Below are 27,093 nucleotides of genomic sequence, written 5' to 3' on the forward strand. Positions count from 1 at the left end.
CCAACACTTGTGTATATCTGGTCAGTAATTTATAAATCTTTTAAATTTTATAAATGTGCACTGTTCTGACCTTCAAGGCAAGCAGCATGTTACCTATAAATAGTAATTAAGTGTTCTGATTATGAAAACAGATAAAAGAAAAGAAGCTCGCACAAGAGAGGTGAGGGAGTGCATGTATGTGTGTGCTTATGAGTATGAGTGTATTTCTGTGCATGTGTGTGTATGTGTATGTATGTGCATGTGTATATGTACAGATGTGTATGTATGTGTGTGTATATGTACAGATATGTATGTGTGTATACATACACATGCTCTCATGCCTATTTACTGGGGACAAATGACACCCTTGGGTGTTATTCCTCAGGAGCCATCCACCTTTTTCCTTTTTTTAAAAAAATTAGAACAGGTTCACTTATTGTTCTGAAACTTACCACACAGGCTATGTTATAGGTTAGCTGGTTGGAATCCACCTTTCTACCTGTTTTTGCTTCCTCCATGATGGGACTACCAAGAACACATAGGCATATCTGATTTCTTTTACATAGGTTCTAGGTATTGAATCTTGGTTGTCATACTTACAAGGGGAGGGCTTTACAGACAGCTGTCTGCCCAGCTTAGCAACCACAGCTCTAGGTTTATGTTTTCTTCATTTTTAAATACTTGTTGCCTCACAGAATGGCCAAGAAGTCTCTACAAAAGGGCAAGATTTGACCATCTTTTTGTGTAACTAATGAAACCTCAGAGCACAAAAGCAACCAGAGCAATTGCAACATTCCAAACACTCTGAAGACTTTTTGGAGAAATAGGAAACCAAGATGTCTGCATGCTTGTTACATCTAGCAGAGGAAATACCACGGATTCAACACTTAGCCATACAAGGGCTAAATATAGTCTCTCTGGAAAAGAAATGAGGGGCCCTGCAGGTGGTTACAGCAAGCAGGAATGTGAGCCACAAAGAGATTCAAATAAAAAAATTGGTTCAGATTGACTTTGTCAGCCTGGATCAACACTTCAGGAAGTCTGATGCCAGAAGGTTTATTTCCAACAAAATTAAACACAGTATAATATAGAAAAATTTTTTGGCATAATGCAAATTTCAGCTGCACAAGGAAGTGTGATTACATCAAAACTTGACTCAGGAGACACATCATTTCTTCCAAGAAGATGGGTTCTAAAGATAGGCTTTCTGTACTGACTTAAGGGCCCAAGGAAGGGTCTGGCCTGGTCTCTGCGATACAAATAGCATAGAGGTCATGTGGGTTATTAATCACTTCTGGTCCTGGTCATAGGAGCTTGGGGGAGCTTCTGGCTATACAGATAATGAAAGAGTCATTTAGACTAAGGTATTTCCGGTCCTGGTTGTGGGAACTAGATATGGCCTGACCCAGAAGATAACACAGATCAGCAGGCTGTGACCATTTCCAATTCATAGCTTTCTGGATAGAAGAACAGGTTGTACCATCTTTCCATTTGAAAGACAACCTGTGTACTTAATATTCCAAGTCTTCCTGGAGATCTGTGGGCAAATGGACATTTGCTATGTGTTCAACATGAGTATTTTTCAGACTTCACACACTTTAAAGTTTTGCTAACTGCACTGGAACCCTTTGTTTTTGTTGGGAGCAGGGGTCAATTAAGATCTTACTAGGTAGCCCCAGTTGCCCCTAGAACTTCTTACATAGACCAAGCTACCCTTAAACTTAGAACAATCTACCTGCCTCTATCTCCCCAAGTCTCTTGGTGTCCAGCATTATAATCTTTTTATAATGAAGTCCATGTGTATAATGGGCTTTTTCCAAAGTGACCCATTATTACACCAAAAAAAAAAATAAAATAAAATAAAATAAAATAAAATAAAGAAAGAAAGAAAAAAGAAAAGAAAAAGATGTTGGGTCCAATAACCAACCACATTGGGTCAAAGCCAGCATTTTATCCAAGTACATACTTCCTGCTTGCTTTCTTGTTCCATGTAACAGTTGCTTGAGACTGTTCTTTTAGGTGCTTTAAATATGTATGACTAAAACCATCAAGCCTTAGTAGCTCTTGAAGTGAGGGATTTTTCCTCTTGCATAGATGATTTAGTACTAATGTAGGGCTTTGTCAGCCATCTTCTAAGAAGTGTAACCACTAACATCCGAACATTTCATTGCACAATCATTCCATTTCTGTTATATCCCTTTTCAATAGGTCTAGCCCTCTATCCCACAGCACCATGCCAGACTGAAGTTTGATATCATTGTCAAGGCTTTCTCCCTTCCCCCTACATAGACCCTATAGAACTCTACATTTCTTGAGGGCAGAAAGTATTTACTGTATGTCTGTCTTCAAACCACCACCAGAGATATGGTCACTTGTTGATATTGCTGCTAATCCAAATGCCACTCAGCCAGCCAAGGACATAGGACTTCAGATGCCCTGCTTCCCTGGAAAGTAGGTAGACAAGTTGGTACAACTCTGAGAACATGATGGAGTGGTGGGCTATATGTAAGATTCCGAATAGGAGCATTCTTCTCCTAAATAATGTTAGATAAATGTTGGAAGACTGTAATTAAGAATAAGCTATTACAGTCATGGTTAATAAAAAATTCTGTCAGCTGAAAAGGAAAACCACTTCTCACTTGCAGTCTGAAGTAAGGGATCTATTTTTCTTTTGTTTTTAAAGACATTTTATGAGTATTAACATGATGGCTACGTAAATCTATGTGCACCACATGTATACCCTGTACACACAGAAGTCATAAAAGGGCATCAGATCCCCTAGAACTGGAGTTAGAAATGATGTGAACCACCATGTGGTGTTGAGATCTGAACCCAGGTCCTCTGCAAGAGTAGAAAGTATTCCTAACTGTTGAGTCATCCCCCAGTCTTTCTGTCTTTTATCTCCCCCTATTTACGAACCCAGAATCACTACCACTTAGAACTGACTAATTTGTCAGTAGCCACAACCTGCCTTTGCTTAGTGAGCTTCGGAATACTAGTCTTTTAAAAATGCACAAGAAAAGAACACAAAGTTCGTAATCCTTCACAGCACAGCATTAAATTACCACTTTCAACTAATCAACAACTATAATTAAGTCTAATTATAAATTACAAGTACCTAATTTTAGAAGACCTTTCCTTTATAAATCCTAGACATTGGAGACATTATTAACTTCGCTACTTGAAATGATTCCAAGGCTGAAAGCCTCCTTTGTGCATTCTTGCCTTGTGTGTGTGGCCTGGAAACAGACAAGGAACCAGGATCTTCTATCTCTAGGACCGGAGACAGCAACCAATTGACATAAACTGGCATCTCTGAGAGACCACCTGCATGATGCCCACCCAGACCTCACTTTTGCTTATACTTAAATTATCCCTGTGGAATTTCACCTCCTGATACACTCATGAGGATGTGGTAAAAGTTTAAGCCCTATAAAGTTAATAAAAACCTGTGTCAGAGACCCCGATACAGGGAAGATTCAAGAAGACACATAGTTGTGCTGAACTATGCACAAGTACATAGCAGAAGAGGAAAGCCTTGTGTTTTTAGCTTCCCCAAACCATTGATTATATTCTACTGGGTTTAGAGCATTTAACAGAATTGAAATGACTAAAAAGTATATCCTCTCTGCCCTAAGTAATAGCATAAAATAATATTCTGTTCACCTGAGACCCAATGAATGGTTCAATGCATCCCATGGAGATTTTTCACATATAAAAGGAGAGTTGTTGGGTTAGGAAAATGTTTCATTGGGTAAGGAAGGCATGAGGACCTGAGTTCAAATCCCCAGAGCTCATGTGACATTGGGTACGATGACCAACTTCTACTATGCACTACTTTTGTTCACACAAATGTAAGCTCCTACTATGGCAGGATGCCCAGCAGAGGCAGAGAGTCTCTAGAAATGATGGGCCAGCCTGCCTTGTACATAGTGACAACAGGAGACAGACCCTGTCTCTAACATCTAATGTTCTATGACCTCTGTGTGTGCATCTGCACTTAGGAACATGAATAGAACCACATGAGCATATACACACACATTCATGTACACGCACAGGGGGTGGGGCAACAGGAAGCGAGATTTAAACATGAAATAAAAAGGTGGGCCACATTTTCACTGGGGACCCTCTGAACTTCTTTCATCTCCAATATGATGAGTCCATGACTGGTTGACAAACACGGGTGGTGTAGTGTGGTCACTGATAGACCTCACATTGCCAACTATATGCATAAGATGGTAACAGTCACCAGCTAAATGAAGAACTATTGGCCAGCCCTCCCTTACCTCTATGGCTACCATAAAACCAAGAGTGGGTATAGTCTTCTAATGGAGAGAAAGGTAGCCAGAGCAGACTTGTCGTGGAAGACAAAAGGGGTTATTTTCTGTTCAGAACTGACTTTATCTCAAGGGACATTATCATGTATTATGTGATGGTGACTTGGGACACTTCTGAATACAGCCATCAGGGTGGTGGTACCACACTGCTCATCCTGGTGAGAATCTTTAACAGGGCAGTTAGCCCTTGATGGCAAGCCAGGCTCGATACCATCAAACTCCAGTGAAAAATAATAGGAATTCTGGGGTATTGGGGGGAAAATAAACAAAACAAACTTTTGGGAGGTGTGCTTTCCACAATTTGTGTTCCAAAAAGAAAAGTAGGCTCTGTAACGTTATGGAAATGAACCTTTCTAGGTCTCCAGGCCCTCATCCAACAAGGAAAGGGTTAGTCAGCCCACATGTGATCCTGCGCTGGACATGTCTATGAGGATAGCATAGATCATCTAAAACGTGCAGCCCAATCATGTATTTGTTGTGTGCTAAGTGTGTTTTCATGGTTGTAATACTCAGGAAAGGAGTAATATTTTTCACCATTTGATAAATTGAAAACTGAAACAAAACATGCAAACCCACAAACAGCACTGGATCTGTACAAAGCAGCTTGTCCTGTCAACTTCTGTCTTCACACAGATTTTCAAACTGCCAGATCAAGGGAACAGAGTCACTTCACTGAAAGTACAGTGGTGTAAGAAGCAGGGTGATCTGGGAATCTCTGCATTGACAGAGATATGCAGAAACCAAAATCAAAGGGAGGCGCAGGAAACCCAGCCTTCCACACCCATAGTCTAGCACGAAGAACACATTCTTGGTGTGACTCCTTTAGTTCCAAATGCTCTCTGTTCAACCTCCCATTTCATTATGCAAAAGCCCATGTTTTCAACCATGTTGAAATAAGGTGAGCTTTTAGCTTTAATTTGGTTGCCACCTGCTGGCTGAAAGAAAAAAAAAAAAAAAACTGCAGCAAAGGATGCGCATAAACAAAAGAAAGCCTTACTCTTAGCAGAGCCAGTGTGAATAAATTTGGGTTACCTTGTAAAATGGAAAGGAGCAGATACTTAATGTGTGTGCTCTGGGACAGACACTACGGTGGATGCTCCAGATGTGTTACTACTCTTACTTAACAATAATCCATGCGACAGCTCACCATTTTGAAGAGATCAGCACTGGCATCAGAGGATACCACCAAAGACAGAGCATTTCTTCATCCCTAGCATATCCTCGTTTCATTGAGTTTCCATTACCCTGGAACGCCCAGGTAACCCTTACAGCATGTAGAAAATGCCACTGAAGGCCTCACATTGCAGAGCTGCACCCATGCTGTGAAGCATTCGGAGGATTTCCCAGCCAAGCTGAGGCAGGCCAAGAAAATACTCCATCAATCCTGCAGGGGCGCTAGTGACAACCAGTCAAAATACAACAAAAGAGTCAGCAACTTACAAAATACAATAAAAGAGTCAGGAATTTGGTTTGGTTATGTTTTGCTTTAATAGAAATTCACACTAAACATTCGATCCTTCAGCTGAAATAACTATAAAAGCGAAATGGTGGGTATTCTGTTTCCCAAGTGAAACACTCAATGCTCACCGGTGTCCCGGTGGACTTCCTGTACTGAATGGGTTCTGCTACCCGAGATACACAAAGCCCAGTGCTGACCTCAGACAGCTCAAGGCCTGACTGGACAGGAGTGTAAATACTGGGTTTCCCTCTGCCCTTCTATCAGCTCCTTTTGTCTCAGAGAGGCATTACTGGACGATTAATGGCTGAGAGATTAACCTCGGCAGGCATTGTCTTCAGTACTTCGTATATTAACTAAATCTTCATACACTGGTCTATTAAAGGAGACCTGGTATCTTACTCGTTAATGGATGCAAAAGAAAACAACGTGTAATTCTACATAAATCTCTCATGTAATAGAAACAGCATGTAAACCCAAGTACCCTGCACCATTCACGTTTAACCTGAGACAGTGGTTTTCTACCTTCTTCACGCTGTGGCCCATTAATATTTCTTTATGTTGTGGTGACCCCAGCCATAAGATTATTTTGGCTGCTACTTCATAACTGTAATCTTGCTACTGGTGAGAATGTAATGTAAACATCTGACAAGCAGGACATTTGATATGTGATCTATGTAAAAGGGTCGTTCATTCCCCAAGGGGTTGTGACCCACAGGTTGAGAACTGCTGCTCTCAGAGAAGGGAGAGAGCTGAATAGAAGAATAAAGATAGAGATTATAGAAAGATCAGTGACCAGTTATTAGTTGGCCATTCCCCCAGTCTTTGCTCCATCCGATGGGCAAGCACCAAAACCCTGACACTAACGATACTGTTATGCTTACATACAGAAGTCTAGCACTGCTTTCCTCTGAGAGGCTCCACCCAACAGTTGACTCAGACGTGGATATCCACAGTGAAACAGTGGGTGGAGCTTGGGGTGTCCTGTGGAAGAACAGGAGGAAGGATTGCAGCCCCAAAGGAGAGAGAAACTCCACCGGAAAAACAACAGTCCACCACTAACAGGGACCCTTGGGGTCTCTCAGAGACTGAACCACCAACCAATGAGCATGGTCCAGCTGGACATCGACCTCCATGCAGATGTGTAGCTTGGTTTTCGTGTGGATCCCGAACAAGTGGAGCAGAAAGCTATCCCAAAAGCTCTTGCCTGTCTGTGGGATATGTTCTAGCTGGGCTGCCTTGTCTGGCCTCAGTGGGCAAGGAAGCACCTAGCCCAGCAGAGACTTGGTGTGCCATACTAGGGGGACACCCAAGGGGCCCTGCCCACTGGGAGCTGAGGGGAAAGGGGGTGAGTGAAGGGTTGTGGGAGGGGCTAATGGGAGGGAGAAAGTGAGCAGTGAGTATGTGAAATTAATTAATTAAAAAGAAAGATAAGTGACTGATTAGCTGTACACAGAGGGCAAAGATAGAAGGAGAGCTGATCCTGAAATACTAATCAAGCCTGTTTCCTATGATTACCATCATTTTGCCTCTCAATAAACAAGAATAATGAATCAGAGGGTCATCGAGCTGGCTGGCTTAGCAGGTAAAGTCACTTGGCCCAACAAGCCTCAAAAATTGAGACTGGATCTCTCAAACTGACTCCTAATAGTTGTTTCCTGACTTGCACCTATGCTATGGCATATGCATTCTCCCCATTATTAGGTAATAATAAAGTTAGTAATGATACCATCACAATTATGAAAAATATTCCTATACATTACCTAAGTAAGGAAGCATTAGGCCAGGTTGCTGAAAGAACCACCTTATTTTAGTGAGTGTTTTGCTACTGTGAAAAGACACCAAGACCAAGGCAACTCTTATAAAAACACTTAACTGGGGCTGGCTTTCAGGTTCAGAGGTTGAGTCCATTATTATCAAGGCGGGAACATGGCAGCTTCTAGGCAGGCATGATGCAGGAGGAGCTGAGAGTTCTACATCTTCATCTTAGGGCCCCTAGGAGAAGACTGGCTTCCCAGCAGCTAGGATAAGATTTTTAAAGCCAAAGACTACAGTGCCACACCCACTCCAACAGGGCCACACCCACTCTAACAGGGCCACACCCACTCCAACAGGGCCACACCCACTCTAACAGGGCCACACCCACTCCAACAGGGCCACACCCACTCCAACAGTGCCACACCCACTCCAACAGGGCCACTCCCTGGGCCAAGCATATTCAAACCACCATAAAGTTTGTAGATGGACTGAAGGGAGGTTTGCTCCAAGCTGTTAACCCCTCTAATTTGGAAGCCAGCTTGCCTCCATGCACAGAAAGCACAGCATGAAGAAACACTTCTATAGGCAAGATGCAATGACTGTTATCACAGAGAGCTTATACCGTGAAGAAGTCTGCGAATTCTCTTCGACATGGCTTAATCAACTTAGAAAAGCTGGCAATTTGCAGGCTAAGTTCAAATGTCAGGTTAATATTCCAGAGTCAACCAAAAAAGCATGAGAATTACAACCCAATTCCAGCACCCTTCTGAAAGTCACACAACACTAAATCATTGTCCCCAGATGAGACTTCACTTGAAAATTTTGGAAGGGGTAACAATTATCATTTCGGAATCATTTCACATGATCATTGGTGACAGCTATAATTGAAAGCGGTAGTTATAACTCACACTTATCATGACTCAAACAAAAATAATGACACTGAAGGCAGTGAATAATGAGGAAGACGAATCAGAAAAAAATTAACCTGTCCAGAATTAAACAGAAAATCGCAGCTAATGATCCAGTGAGATGACAGATATTTCTGCTTTGATTCTTTTTATTTAACCTCTTAGGGAATTGATGAATAGAAGACACCTTTTTTTTGGTTTTCCACCAGGGAATTAAATGGACTCCTTCCTCCTCATTTAGATGTGGGTAAAGGGAAAGTATGATAGGCTCACGTGTATGTACAGAAGACTAAAGACAATGTTATAGCCACACTGCAACCTCCATTGTGCTAAGGAACTTCAGAATTGCCAACTATAGAAGTTATGCCTGGTTCTTTCTCTCAGCCCCATGCTCCCAGAAATAAGACTCAGACTCAAAATATATTTTCAAATACCTTGACCACATAGCTAGGCTTTTCTAGATCATAAATTAAATTATCCTAATTATTCTAATCTATATTCTGCCAAGTGGCTGTTTGCCTGTGCTCAGTTACCGTGTGTCCATCTTTTCATATCTTCCTGGACAAATCTCCCAAGCTTGGCTCTTTCAGAATTCCATTCCTGGGATGATGTCCCACCTTCTATTCTACCCTTTACTATAGGTCACAGGTTTTTTAATTGACAGGTGATGAATCCATACAATACACAAGATAGTCTCTCTACAGCCAACCTCCAGAAAATGTGTGCATGGTACTTTATCCTAAAGCTAAATAAATTACATTTCATTCAGGAAAATCATTTCTTGAGAGAGAATAACCAGGAGGGTATGAAATTCTCAGAACATATTTTTATAAGAAAAAGTGAAAGGAAATAGGGACACTGACCTTCAAGAAGGAAAGCCAAGGCCACCGAGATGCAAGCCCCATGTCCCGAGTTCAGTCTCAGAAACCCACAGAAGGTGGAGCAAAAGAATCAGCTCCTGAAAGCCATCATCTGGGCTTCACACCCAAGACTACACACATGCACATCACGTTGTGCACACAATTGTTTTCAATCATCATTTAAACAAATAAATAATGGCAAAAGTTTGCTGAATGTGTCTGATGCTCTGATGTATTAGATAGTGTGTTGAATGGTTTACATGTGTTGTTTAATCATCGCTACAGCATGAAGTATGATTCTAATTTACAAATGAAGAAATTGAGGACCGGGATACTCAATACTCCATAGTTATCCAAGATTGCAGGCTGAGAAGAGGTGGCAGTGAGACACATCTCTGAGATTGTCTCACATCCCAGCCTCTCAAGCCACTTTAGGAACTGTGTCCTCAATAGACAAATGCCCAAGCGTGCTACAAAGACTGTGCTGATGGGCAGGTCTTAGAACTGTTGTCTCGAGCCTGAGAATATGGATTTAAGCTAATTGTGATCGCTATGGACAAACAAGAACTTATATAACTGTGGGTGTATAAAGAGATATCAAACTCAAATAAGTTGGCTTTTTTTTTTTTTTTTGCTTGTTTTTGCTGTAAAGGGTATCCTCAAGAGAAATAAAATTACAAAGAGATTGTCTGTGATCTGTGAGTTTTTTCAGTGCCCCTTTTGTGTAAAATGGAACAGCCCTTGTGTAAAATAGAACAGAAAAATGAGCAGAATGAAAATAAATGAACTATAGGTCTTAATCTCAGTGAGTGTTGAATATATTTGACATTTTAGCAATATATTTGATGTGGTTCTTAATAACATATTGAATCAAAAGCCAATTTTTTAGTTCAGATTTTCTAATATTCTAAATTTAATTCTAATTGTTATTATTTTCCTATCTTGCAAGCAATATTTTTCATACAAATCAAATTTGGAACCCCTGAAATGCTAAAATTACAGTAGTAGTTTAAAACAGTTGAAATACAATTTGGTGAAGAAGAATGTTTTAAAAAATCTATAATCAGCATGTTGACAGCCTATACTGAACAGTGCCTTCTCAAGTTTAAACTGTTTGATAATTATGCTCACTATTTTTCCTATCAAAACAAGGTTATGGTTAAAAGTAGATATTGATGAAAAACGTATTATGTGCTAAAAATTAAAACTGTCATTCCTATCCTTAATTTTCCCCCAATTTATTATTTTAAAAATGTTTTTGACAGCTTCATACCTGTCTGTAATGCACTCTGGTTCTCTTAGTACCCAAATCTCTCCCATCTTTGTCTCAGCCTTCTCAGTTCCCATTCTTCCCTATGACACCCCCCCCCCCCCGTCACATCCATGCCTTTTGTTTGTGGCTCAAAGGCAGAGATTTTTTTAAGCAGGGCTGTCTGTGCCACTGTCCCCTGGAGTCTAATATGATCACTTAACTAAAGACCAAGACGGCCTCTCCCTGATGATCCACCAAAAGAACCTAAAAGGTAGAAGGTATGGAGAAGAGCTTTGAAATGCTTCCTTCTGGCATGATGTCTCTACAACAGTCATAATCCCACAGCAGCTGACGATGTGCAGGTACTGGGCCAGCACAAGACTGGAGCTGTTATTCGTCAATCATAAAATAGAGGGGGACCTCAAGGCCTGTTGCCTTCTCTTATTGAATTTCTCCATTTTAATGCCAGTTTGTGTACTTTAGACTCCTTGGTAGATATGGCCTATGGCAATCCCTTTGGCATCTCAATTCTTTCTTCATCCTGGGTGTGAAAAGTATAAGCACATGTATCAAGATCATTTAAAATGTGCTATCAATGACTCAAAAGTTGCTCTGAAGGAGAGTAGCAGTTAAGACAGAAGGATGATAATCAGTGGGACTCAGCAGTTTAAGATGCATTGTGTTGATGGATCTGGGGAAAGATGTGAATATGAGGAGTTCAGGAAAAGAGAGGAAAACACAGACAGGAATTCAGGAAAATATCCAGGAGATCAGGAGTTATGCTAGCTAGATGTGAGGTAGCTAGATTTTTTTCACTCAGAGGATCATCCTAAGGGTAGGAGAGATAGCAACCATTGATTTTGTTGACAATTACTTTTAATAACATGACTTCAAGAGCTGGTCCTTCCAGTAGTAGAAACTGTATCTGTGTCATTAGCTCCTCATAACTTGCAAACAGGGTGGCTTCTAATATATATGGTAGAGTAGGCATGATTCCACAGTTAAGGGAAAAAGACAAGTAACAAAGGTAAACCTATTAGAATCACACCTGATTCTAATGGAGACTCTAGAAGCCAGAAAGATCTGGCCAGATATGCTGCAGACTCTAATAGATCACAGACATCAGCACAGACTACTGAAACAAGCAAAGCTTTCAATAACCATAGATGGAGAAAAGAACTCCATGATAAAGCCAAATTTAAACAATTTCTCTATATAAACCCAGCCCCATAGAAGGTATAAGAAAGAAAAGTCGTGAGCAAGTTAACCACACCCAAGAAAACATAGAAAATAATCTCAGCAGAAAAATCAAAAGGTATACACATATACACATTTCACACATACACACACCACCACCACCAAACAACAACAATAACTACTACTACTGCTGCTGCTACAAAATAGGAAACAATCATTTGTCACTGATCTCTCAATATCAATGCTCCCATTCCCCAATAAAAAGTCACAGACTAACAGAATGGATATGAAACAGGACCCATCTTTCTGCTGTACCAAAGAAACACACCTCAATATCAAGAATAGACAGTGCTTCAGGGTAAAGGGTTAAAAAATAGATTTTCCAAGTAAACGAACCTAAGAAGTGAGCAGTTATAGCCATTTTAATATCTAATAAAATGACTTCAAACTAAGGCTAATCAAAAAACAGTATATACAAAGTAAAAGTCCATGAACATGAAATTTCAACTCTTAACCTCTATGTGCCAAACAAAAAAGCAGACCGGTCATCCAGACAATACTGGAGCTAATAGATATTTATAGAACATTTCACCTAAACACAAAAGGATATACCTTCTTTTCTACACTGCATAAAACTTTCTTCCAAATTGCCTGCACTCTCAAACAGAAAGGAAGTCCTCAGTAGATAAGAAAATTGAAATAATTATTTTCATCCTATCAGAGCATCAGAGTAAAGTTGGGTATCAACAACAGAAACAGAAAACCTACAAACTCATGGAAAATGAACAGTGCTCTACTGAATGGAAAATTGGTCAAGACAGAAATAAGGAAAAAAATCAAAGACTTTCTATAACTGATTCAAAATGAATACACAACATACTCTAAATTATGGGACATAATGAAAGCAGTTCCAAGAGGCAAGTTTAGAGCACTCAGTGCTTACATTAAAAATAAATCTAAAGAAAACAAACAATAATAAAAACCACAATCACCAAAAATCCTAAAGAGTTCTCAAAAGACCAACTTAACGTGCATACCTGAAAGCTCTAGAATAAAAATAAACAATCACATCTAAGAAGAATAGATGCCAAGAAATAAACTCAAGACTAAAATCAAGACTAAAAGAAAAAAGAAAATGAAAAATACAAAAAAATTAATCAATGAAACAGACAGTTGTTTGATAAAAAAAAATCAAAACAATAAACAAACTGTATCTAAAGTAACCAAAAGGCTAGACTATTTAAGAAAACTAGAAACAAAAAGGGAGACATAAACACAGAATGAGGAAATCCAGAGAATCAAAGTACATGCTTTAAAAACATACTTTGCCAAATTGGTCTAAAAGAAAGGGATAATATTCTTTTTTTAGGTATATTTATTTATTTTTTAATTGAACAACTTTATTTTAAAAACAAAGATAAATGTACAGATTTTAAGCATTTATGCATAAAAGTATGCAAATGCATTTTTGTCAGTACTTAATTGTTTTAAAGGTTTGATAGTATGCATTAAAATCTTACTAGTTACAATGAGCATAAAGTACATGTAAAACAAGATGTAGCCTGGAAATAGTCAAAGTTTTCTTGGTGTGTAAAGATTAAGCATAATAGTTTTTCATTTTCTTTTTCTTTCTTTTTTTTTTTTTGGCCTTTGTTTTCTCTTGAACTTTGTATAGTCTGTGAGTTGTTTCTGGGGTGTTCAGAGCTTTCTGGGATTAGTATCCAATTATCAGTGACTGCATATTATGTCTGTTCTTTTGTGACTGGGTTATCTCACTCAGGATGATATTCTCTAGATGCATCTATTTTCTTACGATTTTCATAAAGTCATTGTTTCTGATACCTGAGTAGTACTCCATTGTGTAAATACACCACAATTTTTGTAAGGGATAATATTCTTAATAGTTACCACTTCCTAAACTTAAATCAAAATCAGATAAACAATTTAAATAGACCTATAACCCATGATGAATATATAAGCAGCCATTAAAATCCCCCAAACAATGACAATAATACAATCTGCCCAGCTGCAAGATATGCTAGGGCAATGTAGTACATAACTTGTGGGAGTAGCCAATGTCTGATTTAAGTTAGCCCATGTTCTGAAAAGGAACCCATACTCAATACTAATGTTACCAGGAACCAAACACTAGGTAGCCCAGAGACTACGGTAAAACCAAATTCTACTGGTCAAAAACCAAGTCAAACTTAACCAAAACACAAACAGAACCCCTCCCCCCAAAAAAACAAAAAGCAAAAACAAAAAAATACCAAAACAAAACAAAACAAAACAAAACAAAAAACCCTTTGCTATACTCATAGATCAGATAAAGAGGAAGTGAATCTGGAGGGAAGGAACAGAAAAATTGGGAAGAACTTGAATCTATTTTCAATTTTACATTGAAATTGCAGCCTTGGGTTGGAGAGATGGCTCAGCAATTAAGAGGACTGACTGCTCTTCCAGAGGTCCGGAGTTCAACTCCCAGCAACCACATGGTGGCTCATAACCATCTATAATAGGATTAGAGTGTACTCACATAAAATAAGTAAATAAATCTTTAAAAAAAAAAAAGAAAAAGAAAAAAGAATGAAATTCCAGCCTTTTAATTATAGCACTCGGAAGGCAGAAGGAGGAGAATTCTCTGAGCTCAAGACCAGGTTGGTCTACAAAGCAAGTTCTAGAACAGCCAGGGCTATTATTACACAGAGACACCTGGTCTCAGGGGGTAACAGGAAAGTTTCAGGAAAGCCCACAGTGCTGTACCCAGTAGGTTTAGGAGGTCCTTTTTCAATTCTTACACTAGATATTCAAATTTTCTTTATTATAGACATTTCAATAATTGACCATCTTTTAATATAATTCCCTACCCAAGTCAAAAGCTAAGATCTCTGAATGGTAAGAATTTTACTAAAGTATACCAATGAGAGAATCCTAAGTGTGGGTTAAATGAATGAATGAGTAACTGGCAAATTACATATAGTATAAGTTCTCTTTAGAGAAGAAAGTAAAAATGAAAACAGCGGTGAGTGAAAGTATAGCCTAGTGAACAGAAGGGCTGCTTAGCATGGTGTAGGCCATGGGTTCAGTCTCCAGCATAGAGCTAGGAGGGGAACAAATTCAAGGTTCACATTCTTATTTCATCAACTAGTGAAAAAAATGTTTGAAGATTTTCATTGACAGGAGTTGGCAGATAGGGAGGAAGCTCATGGAAGTTCTGTCTCCATCTCCTTGGTGCTAGAATTACAGGTGTGCACCATAATTTCCAGCAATGGTCAAGTATTATTAGCAGAATATTCCTCAGTGACTCTAGATATCCCAACTGTATTCAATAGGGGGAGTAGTAAAGAGGGTAGTGAAAGTGTATGATCAATAGACATTGTATACGTGTATGGAACTCACAAAGATTAAAGAAACATTTGCCAGAAAAGTAGCTTACATGCCACTAAATCTAGATTTAAAAAAAGTTAAAACAATCAATTTTGTGATTAAGATGTCATTGCAATCAAGAGCCAACAAGTACATATCTGAGTATTACAGGAGAGAGAAACCAAGTAACATTAACACCCAACATCATGTGAAATACATTGAGAGTAGGCCAACAATTTTGTTTTTTGAAATAGGTTCCTATATAACCTGAATAGAATTTACACTAGGACGTTGAGGATGGCCCTGAACCCCTGTTCCTTCTACTTCTATATCCCACCTGGCAGGGTTAGAAGTGTGTTCTACTACCCATAGTCAGACCAACAATTTTTAAATGTGTTGATATGAAATTGAAACAGAGCCAAGGACAAAAATAAAAGCCCTTGAAAAAAGCAATAGAAGCAAAGATACACTGTTTTGCTATAAAATTAAAACAGGCCCTTAATTAGAGAAAGTAAGACCAGAGTTGCTGTAAATGACATTTCCATTAGTGCCACTTTTGTTGCAAGTGATGGGTTTACAGCTCATGGTTGGTCATCAAGTTAGTTAACTGGTTTTACAATAGAATACATTCAAATGTCATAAAAATGTTTACGAAAGATGCTATTAAAATGTGGCTAAGTGCTCTTCCAGAAGATATCCCAGTCCTGGTATTTTTTTCAAGCAATTTGACAACTGACACACAGTTGTACTGGAATGACTGTACAGTTGTAGAAAAAATGAACTGTTTGCCTACAACTCAGAGCTCTAGCATTTGTGGAGAAGGTTAAAAAAGGCTGCTCAACTTACACTTGACATGTCATCCACACAGTTAGCAGGGGCACAGACCCAGCACATTCTGCTTTGGGTCATAATTTTGTCATTCTGTTGTTTAAAATAAAGTATGCTTCAAGGATTAGCTACAACTTCCCAGAGTTTTCTTCTGAGCTAGGTAACATGTAACAGAAATACCATGATCAGTGGGAAAGGGGGGGGGGGGAGTACATTTAGAGATGGTTAACAGGCACACTCCTGTCTTTCTAGCAAATGCATGTACATATTTTAGGCAAGCCTGGGCTACATAGTTAGAACTGGCTGATAATGCCCTCTCCTCTGGGAGGAGGAGAGAACAAGAAGAACCCCAAGAAGAAAAACTGATCGTATAAAATGTGTCACGTAGCAATAGAAAAGGTGCTATCCGGGAGACACAGATGCACCTGGAGTAAGAACTTACTAAGGAAATCAAAGATTCTGGAATTTGTTGTTAACCATTATAGTTGTTACTTTCTCTTAATCAAATACAAATAAAAAGCAAGCAAGCAAGCAAGAAAGGAATGAAAAGAAGGAAGAAAGAAAATATCTGTTTTATGATTCGGTAGGAGATTAGTTTAATAATTATTATCTTGTTGTAGAAGTTAAGGCATAGACTGGTGCCCTTTTATAGTTTTTTTTAAAAATATACTACTGTTGGAGCATCATCCCTACCAAAGTTATTATTAGAAAGCTAATCCCCAAATTCTTGTATCAGTGATATTTGTAAGTAAGTCACATGAGAGATAATTGAGACTGGTCATAAAGGCAGAGCCCCTGGATACCACTGAGGAAGGAAAGCATCCCCTCTGCCATGACAGGAAGCAGCATGGTACCCAGTGGGAAGTGATTTCAGCAGAGCTTTGGTCCCATGCTCTTTACACTTTCCAGCCTTTAGAACCATGAGGGCTTCTAAGTGCACTTCTGTTTTGTTTGTTTTACAAAATAAATTACCCAGCCTCAGGTATTTGGCAGTAGCAACAGAAAACTGACACACCACAATCTGTTAATGGCTATACAAGTAATGAATTTGATTTTCCACTACTTTGTTGAGTCACATAACCCAGAGTCCAAACAGTGGCAGAGAGTTTGCTTTTAACTATTATGACCAATTCAATGTCAACCTCTCCCTGCCTGCTCTCCACCAGGCAGACAATGAATGACCCACTGCACTCCACAGACACTAACTGGATCCTTACTATGTCTCACTTGTTTCCAACTTCTTTGAGAGTCTTAGCCACATAGGTAAATATTAAAGCCCAAAATTAAAGGTGCAGACCAGTTCTGCCTGGCCTGCCATTACTCCCCAAAACTACATCAGTATCAAATTCTGTTGTTTTGCTTCCATTTGTGGCCTATTTTTATATCCTGACACATGGATGTGGGTGCCCTAGGGTTTCATTGCTGTAAAGAGACACCATGGTCAAGCCAACTCTTACAAAGGAGGCATTTATTTGGAGCTGGCTTACAGAGGTTTAGTCCATTCTCATCAAGGTGGGAAGCATGGCAGCATTCAGGCAGACATGGTGCTGGAGAAGAACCTGAGAGTTCTCTATCTTGACCTGAAGGCAGCCGGGAGGAGTCTGTCTTTCACTGGCAGATGGGAAAAGGCTCTGGGATCCCACACTGGGTGAAGCAGAAGCAGAGACCTCAAAGCCCACTCCCTATAGTGCCACACTTACTCCAACAAGGCCACACTTCCTAATAGCACCATTCTCCATGAGCCAAGCATTCACATGTACGAGGTTATGGGGGCCAAACCTACTCAAACCTCCACAGTTAGTAAGGAACTTCTCCAGCCCTGGGAAGCTATGCTTGGATTTAGGACTCATTTTTTTTGCTTAAGTTGGAGTTGACACTATTTGGAAGCATTGTGGTCTGAGCCAACTCTTCACAACATAGCCAAAAGTATCTATCCCTGACTTTGGATACTACAGATTCATGATACCAACTTGACCAAAGTCCAAATGCTGACCTGCTATATCCATTGCAATTTCTAGTCTAAACAATCCACATAAAGCAGAGTATGAAGTTATTATGACGCAAATAGCATTCTATTTCAAGAGGTATGAAGAGACACTTCTGGAGAGGATATGTATAAGAGCCATGTTTCAAGAGAAGAACAACACAAAATGAATCCCATTAGCCATCCACAAAATTTGGGAGAGATTCTCCAGAAGGACCTCACATCAGATAAGGCTTACCACAACGCATGAGGGAGGAGAAACTGGGAACGAATCCCAAACATCTTGTGAAGCATAGTATGTTTAGACCTAGGAGAGGGGAAACGTCATTGCTTTTAACAAGTCCTTTGGTTTTCTTCAAACAACTCCAAGTTTGAAAGAGTCTATAGACAATACCAAGCTACTGATGGTTCGAGAGATGCAGAATAGCATGTGTCACCCTTACCATTTGAGGCAAAGGACAAGTATGTGCAGAAGTGCAGGTGACCTCTGACATGTGCGGCCTGTGAGAAACGTGCTCTGTGCTGTGAAATCTATCATTCCATTCCCATCAGACTCCTTAAGACTTCTTATTCTAAACAGGGAGATTATATAATATTATATAATCATGCTGATGGAATGTGAGTTTTAAAAAGTTGTTTTTGAGAAAGCTGAGGGCCACGAGGGCCCTTCAGAAAGGCAGGGTGCCAAGAAAAACTTCTCCTGTGCAAGTGTTGTGGTTTGCATGAAAATGGCCCCTACAGACCCTTAGAGAATAGCACTATTAGAAGGTGTGGCCTTGTTGGAGGAAGTGTGTTCCAGGGGGAGGGTTTTGAGATTTTAAAAGCTCAAGCCAGGCCCAGTGTCTCACTGTCTTCCTGCTATTAGATGTAGGTGTAGAACTCTCAGCTACCTCTCTAGCACCATGTCTGCCCAACTGCCACCACGCTTCCGGAAACTCCAGTAATAGATTTGCCCTCTGAACTGTAAGCCAGCCCCAGTGAAAACTTCTTTTCTTCATAAGAGTTCCCACTGTCATGATGTCTCTTCACAGCAATACAACCCTAGCCAAGACAATGCGATAAAAGTTTGACACACAGTGAACAGGAAATGACAAAAATCATGAAAATCAAAAACTCAGTAACATGCCAGAAGCTGTAAGTGCTAGCACAGCATTTTATTTTTAGAACGATACACTTTAAGCTATGTTTATGTTTTTGTGTGCTAGATAAATGTATAGAAAAATTTTGGGGGATAAGCACACAGAAAACCTTTTTGTATAATATTGTTTGAAAATTGATTATGTGTCAAACTGAAGGACAAAGACAGAATCCCAGATCAAAGCTACAACATAAGAGCACAGAGAATTGAGAAAGGATGAGCATTAAGACATTGCCAAGCTGGGGCTAGAAAGATGGCTTAGTGGGATGGGATAGGAAATACTCTGCAAGCATAAAGACTCGAGTTTGAATCCCAGCAACCATATTAAAAAAATCAGACATGATTGCTGTACCTGGAATCCTAGCATTATAGGGCAGGGATGGGTAAATGTTGAAAGTTTTCTTGTCATCCAGACCAGCTCAAAATGGTGAGCTTCTAGGTGAGAGACCCTTTCTCAAGGCAATAAGATAGACAATAGAAGGCACCAGACATCTTGCTCTGGCCTCTGCATGTAATATATACAAGGATGTGTGCAATTGTATACACAAGTGTGTGCACACCACTCTACTCACCTACATGCCACACATACACACCAATTTTAACTTGCATACATTTATTATTTCATTATTTTTAATAAAAATTTTACTCAGCCACACAATTTTCACTAACCACATGAAAAAAAAAAGAAGAAGAAAAGCCAAGAGGTTAATTTAGACCAAGTTAAAAAAAACAATCAATGCCCAATTACAGGTATGGTGCACAAAATCACATCATTCAGAAAGACTGAGGCAGGAAGATCACAGTGAGTTGCAGGCCACTCTGACCACTCTGGGTTGTTTCACAAATTCTTGGCTACCCTGAGCTATATATTGAGACCTTGTCTCAAAACAGAAAAGAAAATCAATATCTAAGCATTTCAGGAAAATTACTTTTGATCCCTGTTGACAAAGCACTCCACGAAGGCTAATGACTTCAGCGAACCACCCCTGCCACTCAACTTTGAGACTCTAGACCAAAAATATCAGCCATGGGTAGTCTTTAGGCTTCTGTTCCTGCCAGCATAGTTTTTAATGTTTTGCTTTTGGTCCAACTTTACTTGTAGTATTTTACATGTTTAATGTTTGTTTATCCATGTGTGTGCTCTACATAATGCATGTGGAGCTCAGAGGGCAGTTTGCAGAAGTCTGTTCTTTCCTTTCACCATGTGGGATCTGGGGCTCAACATGCTGTTGGAGCCACTACCCACTGAGCTACCTCGACAGCCCTACCTGCAGTGTTTTAATAGACAGTTCAGTTTGTTTCCTGATATCCTTGAGCTATAGACCCATATATTCATTCCCACACAACTGGCCTTCTGGTCAATTCTTTAATATTTGACCTCAGACTGGTTGATCCTTCAGCCAGGCATGCCTGTTCTTGGTTATCATCTAACAGTAAGAGCCCAGAACCATCACTCAACTTCCCAGTACCAGAGTGGAGACTCTTCACTGTCTGCTGACTGTAAGGGATAAGGGTACTTACAAGAATGTATTTAAGAGGAAGTATCCTAAGGATGTCTTCCTGTTGCACTTTTACAAGTTTACCTGAAAAAAAAGATGCAGTAGGGAAGAAGTATGGTAGAAAAATTCTAGCTTTAGTACAATATAAACGACCAACTTAACAAGACCTGGGTGCAGAGTTGAGATTAGATCATGTCATTATGCACACAATTCTTTTGAGAGCTAAATATTTCTCCCTTTCCAATAAGTCTTATATTTCAGTAGAGTTTAAACAAACAAGCCCCAGCCTGCTCTTTCTTCTCTACTAGTTGATTTATTAGAGAAGCTAAAACAGCAGCCAGTACTTACTTGGCATTTACTATGCATTAGGTACTATTGTACCTAAAAGTTAGCTTGCAAATAAAGGAAGGTATAACTTACTGGAGTTGTATATGTCACTATTCATATGGGAATTGGTAAAACTTGTAGACACTTCTAGAGGTTTATAGATTCTAGAGAAGAACAGAAGCAGCATTCCCAAGAAAATGACACAGGACAGGGGTGTGTGGCCTCAGGCCTCTGCACCTGCTATTGGCTCTAATAGTCAAAGTCTTAGAGATTTAAAGAAGATAAAAGCCAGGGATGGTGGCACATGCCATTACTCTAAGCCCTGGAAAGGCATAGGCAGGAGGATCTCTAAGAGTAAGAAGCCAGCTTGGTCCAGTATTTTCCAGGCCAGGTAAGGCTACACAGTAAGACCATGACTCAGACCTTTCAGAGAGATGGGGAAGTTGGGAAGGAGGGAGGGAGGGTTGGATGATCTGCCGCCACCTCGTTCAGGAGGACAAAGAAGAAGAGACTAATCTATACATAAATAATTTCAATCGAAGATTGTTTACATTTTAGGAGTCTTTGAATGCTATTATTTCTGAGAAAAAAAAAAAAAAAAAAAGAGTTAAGACAGAAAATTCTAGACCCACTACTGTCTGGCAGCAGTTTTCCTGGTCTGCTGCAAAAGCACACTCGTTCCGTCTGAGTTAACGGAACTAGACTGGGCAGAGATGTTCCCAGTGTGGCACAGGCATTCACTAGATGAACAGTCAGTCTCCCGAAGGGCTCCTGGCAGCAGACATGGCCAAGCACAACAATGGCACTGCCTTAGTCGTGTGCAAGAGTTCTCACAGACACTGATCCGACCTGTTGCTCTCACCGGCTCCGCTCAGCCCGTCTTAATACATCGACTTATTTTCAGCTTCCTGCAAGCACACACTATATTCCAGCCAGACCACTAATTGCTATTACTATCATTACTGTCTTTAGCATTATATATATTACGCACACTCAGATCACCCCAAAATGCATTGTTTTGGGGAAAAATAAAGGTAATTCTGTACATCGTTTCTCTTGAAAGCAATAAATGCTGCAATGTACAAAACAGGTCCTATATAACTCATGTTAGAAGTAAAAGAAAAATGGGGGAACTATCAACTCATTTGATTGGCAGGATGAAACTGTCTTCTGGTTTTCCTTTCTGCCAATCAGTGACTATAAAAGCAAGCAAAACAGCATGGCAGAATTCTGAACATTGGTATCAAGTCTGACCAGCTGAACTCGAAACTCAGCATCCATGTGCTGATAGAAGGAAAGGGATGACTCTTGAAACTTGTCCTTTGACCTTCCACATGGAACACTTACAGGCATGTACACATAACCTCCCCCACACATGTACAAATGCATGTACACATAACCTCCCCCACACATGTACAAATGCATTTATTCGAAAGAACTGCTTAAGGAAAAAAGAACTTTATGTGCTGAATCATATCAGAACTCCCTCAGCTTTTGCCTCCCTCTCCCTCTCCCTCTCTCTCCTGCATGCAAGGGGGCCCTAGTACTGGGCTCCCAAGGAGGAGGGCAGCAGACAAAGGAGCATTAGTCATCTGCAATTAATTACTCATGCAGCTTTTTCTAAGCCACAATCATCTTCATTCTGAGCTTTCATCTGAGTATCTCTGAGAACTTTTGAGTTATTAATTATAGTATGATCTTCAAATAATTTTTAGCTTTGATTAAAAAAAAATCTTTGTTCTCCTTTTGGTTACTGTGCTCAGGTGTGGGGCCTGAAGAAGCCTAGAAGGTTAGATTCAGAAGTAGATCAGGTTAAAGAATCAGTTTCTGAGACTGCAATTAGGGATGTGCCAGACTTTACCTTCTAGGCAGGAAGCCTGGCCTCAGGGGATGAACTCCTTGCCCTCCCGGCTGTTCCTCTGCTTGTGCCAAAGTCACAGCCTTTAATCTTCCTCCCAGTTTGCGCTTAAGTTACTGTAGAGGTGTATAACGAACTGCCTTAGACAAAGTCAACGGTGGGCGATGCCCAAGTACCGGTGATGTCTGTTACCTTGCAACTGTTTAGCTGGAGGCTTGAATAAGGCATTTCCCTCCTTGAATTTGTGTAATATTGGTTCTCCCCTGGAAGTCAGAATAATGAACAAAGGATGATTATCATTACAATCATTGGCATATAGTTTGAGATGAAGATAAACTGAGTCCAAGAAAGTTGACCTCTTAAGCACTGAAAAACATACTTTAGGGGCTGGAGAGTTCAGCAGTTAGGAACACTAGCTTCTCTTTCAGAGGACTAAGGTCCAATTCCCAACACCCACATGGTAGCTTAGAACCATCTGCAACTTCAGTTACAAGGGATCTGAGGCAGTCTTCTGGTCTCCATGGGCACCAGACACGCATGTGATACACAGACATGTGTGCAGGCAAAATGCCCATAAAGACAGACAAATAATTTTTTTCTCTCTTCTCCTGCTTGCCTTGTGGGACTAAGCAACTGCTAGATCCTTGGACTTCCATTCACAGCTGCTGGTGACTATTGTTGGGGAGGTGGGCTATAGACTAGAAGAGGTACAGCAGCACTCACACTGTGTGAATTGTGCCAGTAGAAGGCATATGCCCAGACCAGAGCCTGGGGTTTCCTGGGAATTGATTAGTTGTCCATTGGTTTGTGAAGCAGTTTTCCATTCTTGTAAAGCAGAAGAGCATCAACTTTTGTGTGTCACTCTGAACAAGTGCCTTGCCTAAATAATAACTTTGGAGGTCCATTTGCCCTGGCATGAAATAAGTTGCTGAACATCTAGAAATGTGTCCTGCAAGTGTGGTGTGCTGTACTATGGAACAGACTGGAAATCATACGGAAGTCTAAGCAGAGATGCTGATGAAGCGTCACAGTTAGACATGGCTTTGGCTTGTTAAGATCAAAGAACGCCTTTTGGAATCTCTCAAAGTAGCCACCATGATGTCAAAAGCAACTAATAAAATATCAGAACCTAGAGAACAAATTTCAGTGAAATCACAGGAAGTACCACGTAATTATCAAGCTACTGTAGAAGTTTGGCTGCTGCTTTAGATATCCTAAGTTCTGCCACAGGAGACAGTGGCCTATTAAATACAAGTCTCCATGTGACCACAAAGAAACTGGATGAGGAGAATAACAGAGAAACCTTCCAGGACAGGAACTTGAAAGACCAGGACATTTTTTCTCTTAAGATACAAAGGATATGCTTTTACTGGCCATGTCAAGATTGAACATAAAAAATTTTAATTCCCTGGTTATTCTGCTACTATATATCAGAAAAAAGAAAAGTACCTTGACCTCCAGGCTAGATACAGCAGGGACCCTGAGAGTAGTTGACTTACTCTTTAATTTTCTGGAGTAAAATCTAGAAAAGCAGTAACATGTCTAGTCCCACAGTATCTCATGCCACAAGGGTCCCTATACCTAACCTAAGAGTTGGGTACTTCTGGCCTATCAACTGCTGCCGCTTCTCCCAGAGCTTGTTCCTATCTGTGAAGTCCAGTACTGCTGTCCCACACCATCTTCATAGTCTCTCATGATTTTCTGTGACCCATCTTCCTCTCGGCTCCAAATGAGAATAGGGTAACCCATAGTAGAGACCAGTGTATCTCCCATAGGACTGAACTCATTGAGTGAAGTAATACCAAATATCCTGGATCACAGAGTGGACACATCATCTTCCCCGAGCTTCCATCAAACACATCTATTGTCCTTAGTTTCAACAGCCTTTACGATCCCCAAGTCCACCTTTATCCCACTCAAGCCCTCATCATCATCTTCATCCAGCTTGAGTATATGTTGAAATGTAATATTTGGCAAGGCAGTGAAAGGAATCAGAACGTTTAAGATTAGGATCGATCAGGACCACCTTGATGAGGGTGAGATAGGGGGCAGTAGGCAGAGTTGATCCGACAGGCACAAGTTGGAATGCCCAGGCTGAAAAAATGGCTGAAGTCATTTATTATGCAATGTAAATACAAGTTCTTATGGTACTTCTGCTCTCTGCAATGGCTTTTCTTTTAGAAAAGATGTGTAAACAGGTCAAAGACCAGGATCAATATTCTCATGGTGATTCTACCGTAAGTAACCTAACAAATGGAGACTGTGTGGAAGCAGATGGTACTTCAGAACCTTCCAGTTCACTTCTAGTAGCCGACCAACTTAGGGAAGGAAGTCCTTTCAGTGCTTTGCCAGATAGCACACTTCAGCATATCCTCATGCCAGATGAAGATGATGATAAGGGCTTGTGTTGGGAAAAAGTAGACTTAGGGATCTTAGAGGATGTTAATGGCTCACCTTTCAGTCATGCACCTTCATTCAAGTTTCTTTCTAATTCATGGTATATCCCAAAGGAAGACAAAGCAGTCGATACGTAGGATTTAGAAGCTGCAGAAGATCCCATGAGCCTCCAAGGAATAGATCTGATTACAGCAGCATTACTGTTTTGTCAGTAAGATTCTCCGGGTGGGAGGGACATATCTGATAGCCTCATGGTTGACGTTTATTGTGTTGACTTTGGGACATAGACTTTTTCACTTCCATCTGCAATATTAGCTACACATATAATGGTTGGAGAAATAGATTCAGCTTGTGATCATGCCAACCCACAGCTTTCAAATCCAAGCCCTTTTCAGACACTTGGGCTGGACTTAGTTTTGGAATGTGTGGCTAGGTACCAGCCTAAGCAACGTTTAATGTTTACTTTTGTATTCGGGCAGTTATTTAGAAGAGAATTTTCTTCCCATTTTAAGAACGTGCATGTTGACATTCACACTGGACTCAATGGATGGATGGAACAAAGGTGTCCTTTAGCTTATTATAGTTGGACCTACTGTCAGTGTAGATTTTGCCCATCAACACAAGGAGCAATGATTATACATGATTTATGGTCATTTGGAGTCATGTGTATCTACAGTATTAGAAGAGCCTTTTAAAAACTGTGTTCTGGGATTACAGGGTGAACATCTAAGTAGTCTCCCTTTTGAGAAACTCCACCATATTGCAGGCTTCCTTGATGGTTTCAGTTTATGTCAGTTTGTATGTGTGGCCAGCCTAATAAGGGATGTTTGTGGCAGTTTGCTTCAGTCTTGTGGAATGGTAATATTGCAGTGGGGAGGAAAGGAAATATCTGGAAGAAAATTCAACCTGACAGATAAAAGGTATGACAGTGCTGCCCCTTGTTCTGTTAATGACTGGAAGTTTGCTGGTATCCTAAGCATGGCTGACCACTTGAAGAAATGCAGATACAATGTTATAGAAACAGGAGGAAGCAATCCCATTGCCATGTATGTGTGTGACTCCAGAACTCACTAAGGAAGGATGCTCCCTGTGCTCAGTTGGAAAGTTCGTACTTTAAGACTAAGTTTCCTTGTGCATACATGTAAGCACCTGGTATCAGTTCTTTGTAATATGTAACATTTTATTAATGCATTAAAGACTACAACTAGCTAACTTTATTGTCACTATGTATATACTGTTTTGCAGTGACATATTTTTTATAATGTACTGTTAGTTGTAAAAATGTTGTCTTAATATTTGAAATGTGTGAAATTGTTGAAACATGCTAGACAGGATGATCTAATCTTTTTCTGCATGTTAGTAGTCATGGTGTAAGTATTGAAATTCTGAAACTTTTGCTTCTCAGACTAAAAACATCTTGACCAAAAAATTTAATTCTTTGTTTTCTATGGATTGAAGCCCATGTTATCAAAAAGCAAAACTTTTGATTAAAATTTTTTGTTGCATAGATTTTTTACATAACACATTCAGTCGTTGAAACACAGCCACAAGACGGTTATCAAGTTTTCCTGCTGCTTTATAATTATTGATCACCAGTGAGATACAGTGAGTACTCACAGTAAGGCACAATGATGACTTCAGGTTTTTAAACCAACTCACAAAGAGTTTCTTCTTTTCTTACAACTCTTAAGCAAAAGATGTTCATGTACAACTTTTTTTTCTATTAAGTACCATACCTGAAGAGTCACCACACAATGTATTAAATGACATATTAAAGGGAAAATAAGATAACTTGAAAATTTTCATGGTATTTTATATTTTCTAGGTATCTAATGTTTGAAAAGAAAAATATATCTAACTATAAGTTTGAATTTAGAACGTTGCTTGAATAAACTTCAAATATTCAGAATAAAAACTTAATTTTTTTGAAAAGTTTTCTTGACTAACAT

General features: G+C 39.8%; 2 pseudogenes across 2 annotated transcripts; both read left to right on the top strand.

Moving 5' to 3' along the window:
* The first annotated feature begins 21,633 nt into the window (after positions 1 to 21,633).
* Positions 21,634 to 24,135, top strand: LOC308430271 (F-box only protein 30-like; annotated as a pseudogene). Its single transcript has 2 exons — positions 21,634 to 21,705; positions 23,410 to 24,135. The product of its transcript is annotated as an F-box only protein 30-like (transcript).
* Positions 24,136 to 24,285: 150 nt separating this feature from the next.
* Positions 24,286 to 26,261, top strand: LOC308430272 (F-box only protein 30-like; annotated as a pseudogene). Its single transcript has 2 exons — positions 24,286 to 24,344; positions 24,860 to 26,261. The product of its transcript is annotated as an F-box only protein 30-like (transcript).
* The last annotated feature ends 832 nt before the right edge of the window (positions 26,262 to 27,093 follow it).

This window comes from Micromys minutus (genome assembly GCF_963924665.1).
Source record: "Micromys minutus genome assembly, chromosome: 15".
Classification (NCBI taxonomy): Eukaryota; Metazoa; Chordata; class Mammalia; order Rodentia; family Muridae; genus Micromys; species Micromys minutus.